Source organism: Brachycentrus maculatus, unplaced genomic scaffold, assembly GCF_059751285.1.
Source record: "Brachycentrus maculatus isolate JH-2025_06_01 unplaced genomic scaffold, ASM5975128v1 h1tg001875l, whole genome shotgun sequence".
Lineage (NCBI taxonomy): Eukaryota > Metazoa > Arthropoda > Insecta > Trichoptera > Brachycentridae > Brachycentrus > Brachycentrus maculatus.
Window position 1 is genome coordinate 6,300 of NW_028282449.1, and position 8,587 is coordinate 14,886.

General features: G+C 35.9%; 1 non-coding gene across 1 annotated transcript; it reads right to left on the bottom strand.

Moving 5' to 3' along the window:
• Window positions 1–6,672: 6,672 nt before the first annotated feature.
• TRNAR-ACG (transfer RNA arginine (anticodon ACG)) lies at window positions 6,673–6,744 on the bottom strand. Its single transcript has one exon. It is a non-coding gene; the product is annotated as a tRNA-Arg (tRNA).
• Window positions 6,745–8,587: the final 1,843 nt, after the last annotated feature.

Consider the following 8,587-nt stretch of genomic DNA (forward strand, 5'->3'; position numbering starts at 1 on the left):
GCTCGATTAAAGCTATAAAATGAGTCCGATCCCTAAAACTAACCGCTTTTATTGTTTAGCATTGCTAAGTCTTTTGCATGATTGGAATTTATAAATGAAGCTGGCTTTAAAGTTTCGAAACCGATACCCACATTGGAATTAATCTCCACATTAGAATTAATCTCTACATTGGAATTAACGTCGACATTTGAATTAATGTCTGCATTGGAATTCATTGTTGCATAATTTCTGCTGAACATTATTTAGTATTGTTTTTTCACTTTATCCGCATAGCTATCACCTTACAAGCTACTATCTTTAAAATATGCACTCTTCTTTACATCATTTTTGCCATTGGTATGAGTTTGAGGTTTCTGCTCGCCCATTTAATTAAACAATTAGTTCGTCGAGCAAAACTGTTTACGGTAGAGCTTATCATATTCTTTTCGTTATGTTTAATTATTGCTGAATCGGTATTTATTTGATTTCGACAGCTCGAGGCTTTCACTCTTCTTCGCAGTTTCGAAGCTTGCATACTTTTTCTCAGTGCTCCAACTGATATCCTGATTCAGCTTTTTCCTAGACTGATGCGCGATCTTCCTTGGTCTCAAGAACAAACCCTTGACATCCTAATTAGCTGACTCTTCTCTGTTCCGCTTATCAAATAAGGCCTGACTCCTTCTCATAAAGTTAGTTACAGTCGTTCGATTACTCAACAGTATTTTTGGACTGTTTGTGCAGTTGTCTTCAGGACGAAAGGATATAGTTTGTACCCATTGCGACACTTTCCTATGGGGACTATTCGTCAAATTCGGAGAAAGCTTATGTTGTTAATTAATGAGATTGTTTTTATCCGTTTTGTACTAATGTGGGCTCTTTGCTGAGTATGGGGATTGGTTTTTGTGAGTAATCAAAGGCAATTCCGAGTGCTGATAGATACTTTTTCGAGAGGTATGCAAAGATTGGAGCTTAATCTAATTAGTTGGCACAGATTTCAAGTTGCGATAGTTGTTGTTTGTTCGAAGGTTTTTCTCAATTTCACGGATAACTTTATTGCGTTCCTCATACTCTCTGATTATCTTTTTCATTTGCAAGAGTCAATATATACAATGGCCTTCACCTCAAGTATTATATCTATTCTATAACTTATACAAATGCATATCTTAGGATTGTACATAAATATAATGATTTAATGGCTCCTACCACGCACAGCTCACGGAGTTATCAAAATGTGGGACAAGAAACGGGGATTTGGGTTTATAAGAGTCAATCTTTATGATGTTTTTGCTCATATCTCATCTTGTTTGAACTGGTACATACCAAAAAAAGGAGATTGTGTCTCGTTTTCATATGCTCGCTGTCATCGCAAGGGAAATATTGTCGCTTCTGAGATTGTACCAACTGGACAGCATATTAAATTCTATTCCCCATATCAGCGCAGATAGTCACCTGAAAGGGCAAAGCTTGCGAAAATGGGCATAGAGAGAGATTACTTCACAACAAAATATATAGATTCCTACTATTATTCACAGAGACACAAACGAAGAATGAGGCAAAATATGAAAGAGCAGTAAGAAAGTTCAAGAACAATGAGATCGAAGTGGTACAAAAATAGCTATTTTTATGAACAAAAAGGAAAGCATTACTGTTCTTACTGTGGGAGTAAATTTCATTTCATTTCTGTGAGAATGTAATGCCGATGCAATTATTGAGAATTAGCGATTTATTGATTAAGTGAAATATATATTTTATTGGATTGCATACTATGTACTGTGCTACATACTAATATTATATTGGAGAGTTAGTAAATGGATGAATGATTATATTTATGTATTTATAGTTGAAACAAACAATAGTTATATTTTCAGTTTAATAATGCAGACCGAAATTGTGGAATCGAGTGCATTAGAAAGACATATGAAGTATGCGCAGAACAATCATTGTATCAATACTAAATTTAAACGCTAATTCATTCGATTTATCCTCAAAAATCAAAGTTATGGATAATCAGTATCTGAGTTCTGCTTTTAGTTTTTAAATTTATATTTTCCGTTTCTCGATCGCTTTCTTATTAATCTTTTATAGATACTCTGAAAATGTGATTTACTTTTCAATTTAATTTCTTTCCTTTTAGTAGTTTTCCCCAAAAATAATTTTGATCGACTCCTCGAATAAGTCCTTGAGTTTTCCATTGTTCTTTTGTTCTTAAGTTTGGGCCCGCACATAGAGCAACTCCAAAGTGTCTTCGACTGTGATTCGATATTTGCCTTCCTGACAGTACATTAGGAATTGGGTGAGGTGAAAGAGTTTCTTGGGCTCGGCTGCGGCTTTGTCCATCATGCATTTCTTATACATGGCAATAAACTCCTTCGAGGATATGCTCTTATTGAGGTCCTCATCGAATTACCAAATCATAAGTTCGATATCTGATTTACTCATGTCCATTTAAAGCTTTTTAAGAACCGCAATTATTTACTTTTTGCCGAAACAGGAATTCTATTTTTTTAGGCTGTCGAAAACCTTCATCAGATATTTTTCCTATGTCGGGTTTATGACAAACTCATCGAGTTTTTCCTCGAGAGTCTTCTCTTGATCGATTTTGCGCTTATTGAGTTTTTCCACATCGACCTCATACTTATTTCGATGTATTTTATTTTTGGTTTAAAAAATGATGGAATTACGATATTTTTGTTGGAGCTTCTTCGGCAAATCGTGAAAATTCACTTTGGTCTGTTCGGCACTCATTTCTTTATTCTTAACTAAGGAAACTGCTGACAAATATATATATTTATAATACCCCATTTTCTTCTATTTAATCACATATTCTTCTGTGCCTTCATTCCCAAATTATGCTATAGAAATTCATTGTTAATCAATGAAATGAAATTATTGTTATGGGAGGGAGGAGTTTCGCAGAGTCAATCGATGAAAATGATTGTATTTGATTAGCTATTTTGTTTCGGCAAGATAAAAACTTTGAGATTGGTTTAAATGTATTTACTTTGTTGGTTTGGTTTAATTGGAATTTCTTAGTTTGATAGCCTACATTTCTGTATTTAAATTTCATTCATTGCGCGAGTGCATAGGTATATTCACACATATTTACATGGGCCATAGGCATAAACAGATAAATACATATACACAGAGATATACAGACAAATAAACAGAGATATAAACAGAGATATACACAGACAAATACAATACAGACATATACAATATACACATATATTATATTCGTATATTTAATCACATTGATATTCCAGAGTGACCTGAACATCAACATGGACTGTACATTTCACTGGTAAAGTAGGCAAACTGTATAACCTCTTCATTTCAGCGTTTTCCGTCTTCTTCTTAGTACTCATCCCATAATAACTCAGTTCTATCTATTCCTGTTAGTGGCATTCGATTCACATACCTTATACATCGAAGTGCATAATCGGTTGGTCTCTGCATTCGCTCTGTTCATGTCTACACTCATCTATGCAGCCATCTTCGCCTATTTGTACTATGATCGGTATATCAATGTGGACAGGAAGGCTGATCTTAAGAGGTATCTGTGATGTGACTTAGATGGGTTGCTGAGAGGAAACTGTTGAATAATAGCGATCGGTAAATGAAATAAATTAAACCATTGGAAAGGCAGAGTTTGAAGTAACGGGAATAGAGCAATTATTTTTGATGTGATACTTATCTGGATTCGAATCATATGCACCCATCATACGCATTTACGATATATTGATGCATAGCCATTGGACTCATCAATGCCTTGCAAATACCCCATTAATATAACCCACTAATACTAAACAAACCATACATCAATATAATAATGCAATAGATGCAACTACAGACAAAGAAGATCTGCTCCCTAATTTCAGGGTGTCTGATCCACACGGTATTCGGAGCAATGTACACTTTAGGCACAATCACACCCTATATCGCTTCCTACTTAAGATACAATGGAAATCCAAACATCAGAGTTGTCGATATCTCAATCAATTATCCCGCATTGATGATTTCGGAGACCTTTGCCATCATTCTGTCTATGTAATTATATAAGCATATTATTTAGGCTTCTTCTTCAGAGATACTGCACTCTGAAGGCACTATGTTTCATTGGGGTTTATGGGTTTGTAGCTTCGGTGTTATTGGCATCGTTGATGGGCAATCTGATCAGTTTTACAGTCTTTTATGGGGGATGCTGTGGGTTTTTTATAGGGGTTGCATATATGAGTCCATTTAAAAATACTTATGCATATTTTCCCAATCGTAAAGGAATGTGCTCAGGTGTCTGTATGATGGGTTATGGAATTGGAGCATTTACTTTCAACCAAATCTTCTTGCATCTAATCAACCCTCTAAATATGCCCGCAGACTCAGATCATTTCTTTCCGCCTGAAGTTGCTGCAAATTTGCCCAATGCATTAAAGATATTGGCTCTGACATATTTTTCGATAGGAACAATCGGATGCTTACTTTTTGTGGAACACTAAACATTTTTAAATCCAACCAAATCTCTTACTCACATTTAATAACCCTCATCATATTCTTAATCTCTGATCTCTTCAGAAGAATCCCCCATCAGCAGCCTCCCATAGAACCTCGAACACTCTAAACAATCCGAACTCAATAAATTAATTTGCTACCTCCAACAGAACAGCAACAAAAGTAAACAAACATCATTAACACAGTGAACAGAACGTGAAGCCATTCAGCTTTTCCTCATTATTTACACATGCTCAGTATTTGGGGTGTTCATAGCCTATAATTATAAGTAATATGGGCAGATTATCACAAATAATGACAAACTAATCACTTTTGTCGGCAGTATCGGCGCTGTGTCGAACAGTGTTGGCAGAATTCTTTGGTGCAATGTCTTCGATTATTTGCCATTTAGAACTCTCCTTACTGGGCTTTGCACTTCATTGCTACTGCTTTGTTTTGTGTGCATATTCACTGAAAATTAATTGACATGGATTGTGACAGTAATTGGAGTTTACTTGTTTCATGGGGCCTTCTATGGTTTGATGCCGACACAAGCCTTTCGAGTATTTGGTGAGCACTATGGAAGTTGTTTGTATCCTTTTATGTTTTTTGGGTTCACTTGCGCCTCATTGACTCAATTTGCATTCCATGAAATTGCGATAAGAAAGTGGGGCAATTAGGGATATAAATTAGCATTTATCATATTTGGCGCATTTCAACTCATTGGTTTACTTCTTGTGAATAAATTTAACTTTGCATATCATCAGCAAACATAGTAACGACAACAACAACAACAGAAATAGAAACGACAATAGTAATGTAACAAAAACAGTATAATCTCAAATGACTGACTGAAAACTGTAAGTAAATAATAAATTAACGAGAACATTTGATTATAGATTGTTTTCTGGATTATGATTTAATATTTAGTTATATGAAATTATGTGTGGATTGCACTAAAAAAGATATTTAATGCATTTATAGCATTATATATAATAATATAATAATAATATATTTTTAATAATTGTCATAATTGATAAGCACATCCAATTATAGATGAATATAAGCCACTAATCTCAAACCTAATTAATAATTATTTTACTCTTTTAAACAACTAAATAAAACAAATGGAAGCCTGCTTCTAAGAAATTGATTTCTTCCCTACAATTTCAAATACTCAGACTGATGAGCAATTCGGCCTCGAGTTCTCTTGCTTGAATTCTTTTGATTCCTAGTTTGAGCATGAACTAGATCAGATGCTAGGGATCTCAAGGATCAGCACTGATGAAAGTGCATTCAATTCAAACTAATCCTCACAACTACAGGTTGGCTCACAAAATAGCTTACAATAAATGGAAGGATAAACCTAAGCTGTTGCGATTGCACAAAGAAACCCATCTACAAATCATAACTGTCAAAAACAGACAGTTTCTACTCTCAAAAGTTTGGTCACTCTGTCACATTTGTAGGCCTATGGAAAGGTCGGGAGGGAGCTTGAAGCTTTGAAAGTCTTGAACAAGAATTTCTTAGCCACAAAGAGCAGGGCAACAGGAACAATGACATTTTTGGCCAGCCTCTTTAACGTAAACCAATAAAACCCAAAACAACTCCGAGCTTATGGCTTCAAACAACTATTCTAGAATTTCACAGACAGCGAAATCATACTAGCTCAGAACTCCTACCGTGAGATAGTAATAAACCTAATGAGTTCCTAGACAATCTCATAACACATTGAAAACCGGAAATTATGCCGGAAATCAAACTTCTTCCATTACTTAGTGGGCTTCAGACAATCTCTAATTGATCGAAGCCTGAACAAAAGAATGAGTAAGAAAATTGCCAAACACAAAAAACAGTCGCTCGAAATATACGATGTATTGGCATGAGCGTATCTTTCTGGAGATTTGTAAAAACTCCTAAAACTTTCATAATTGAAAATGGATGATTTTATATCAGAAATACATGTTAATTAATGGTCGTTCCATATCATGAAATATAGTTTATATTAGTCTGTTCTGACTCTCTGACTCCTTTCCTCTTTCTATCTTTTTTTAATCTATTTCTTAAATGCAATGATAACAGATCAAACCTGTGACAGAATCCTGAATATAATGCATAATGTTAATGGTGATAGTAGTAACCATGATATATGGTGATATATGGATGATATAGAATTCGTTGATATTATAAAATGAAGAGTAATAAAAATGATCGTGACGGGACTCGAACCCGCAACCTCAAGACTCGTAATCTTACGATCTACCATTGATCTACACGACCACCTCAACAGATCATCCTAAATATTCTATTTGTACAATTAAAATCTAACGCATTTCGTTCGCTCCAAGCTAATTACACTCTTTTTAGCATGAATCAACATACTTAATGCATGAATCTGTCATGAAACACAAATGTAAATCAGGTGTAACTTGATGTGATTCATATTTGACTCATACATAACTTACATGCAAATTCATTTGTAACTCACATAAATCCATAAATCCATAAATCTGATAGTAAGCCACTATAAACTTGTTTATCTATAATTTGCTAATTGATATCTATCCTATCCTTCGATCTCTTCACCCTTTGAATCCCAGACTAAGCAATCGACACTGCCCTCTATTTCATTATTGCAAATCAAACTAACTAACTTACTAACAATCTTTGAACAAATCGACAACAATGCCAATGCATGAATAAATCAACCAAGCCATCTCCCTCTGTTTTATACATAATTATTGTCACCACGAGTTTAAAATCTCTTAATATCTCCCAACACTATCTTCATCAGCTGAGGGTCTGTGAATAACTTACTATTATTTGGAACTGCATTCTGGTTGTAAGTGGGGTATTGAGTTTATTGGCTTACTCGGCAACTGTCAAGATGTCTGTTGAGTGTTTCATTTTTCTTGGTTGTGCTCGGGGGATAGATACTTCGGTACATGTTGCCACTGTTCTCTTCTTCCTCGCCGTCAACTTATCTGATTTCATTGTCTTATATCTTCTTGACGAGTCTCCTCTTTATCTATTTGGTCTTTTGTTTGCCTTGGGATTTACATTGTCCTTCACTTATTTCCGATCTGCTGCTTTCGAACAGTTTTTGAAAGCAATCTGTGCTTCGACTGTAGTTATGCCTCGACGCCTTATTCTGCTACTAAGGCTGAAACTCATTCAAATGATGGCTCCTTCGCAACCTTTTCGTTGACTCGTCCCTCTTAGAGCTGCTTTGTTTGTTCGGATGCATTTCGCTGTTTTACTTGTCTTGCTAGGTATGACAGTTGTAGAGTTCGAAGTGACTGTTCTTTGATGCTGATAAAAGAGATCTCGCGATAGCTTTGGTACTGTTTAAGTTCCGAGTTTCAAGCATTGCTGGAAGTGGTAGGGTCAGGTAGCTTCTGTTGGCGAGGTACTTGTTCTTGGCCTTGTCGTAATCGGAACAGGTCAGCTATTTGGTTTAGTTTTAAAGGAAGGAGTTTTCTTCGGTTAGCAAACTATTCTCATACAGGAAATCCACAGGTTCCTATTCTTCCGGGAAGAGTGGGTAAGTCTCAGAGGGCAAGTTCTATTGATCATTGAAGCAGGAGAGTATGAGCTCGTTTTGTAGGGTAGTATTCAAATCCATTTCTTTAACAAGATGGTTCTTGAGCTCAGTGAAGGAAGGGCGTGATTCCGCCTCTAAGCTCAACATTGACTGCAGCAGCTATAGCAGCTCATTCGAATACTATTTCTCCAGCTATTGCATATATTTATCTAAATTGGGTTCAGTCTACTGGCTCAGGTCGATGAGCAAGCCACATTCGATTATTACCAATGCCAGGATATACACATCGGATTTGAACATGTCGATGTTTTCATGGTCCTCGATTATTTATGGGGAATAGAGTCGGCCTTCGGTGACCAGCAGTGGGTCAGTTGCTGTGGCGCTTGGGTCTAAGAGTCTGACAGTTTCGTTGATGAATATCTTTTCAGTGCCCAGTACCCCATAGACGATCCCATGCTCCTGCAAATGAGACAATGCTTTGATCACCATAACAAAAATCGACCACAGTTCCTACTCTTCGAACGAAGTTCCAAGGCTTAGTCGCTTCGCGATTTCTTCTTTGAGAGAGAGATTCTAATA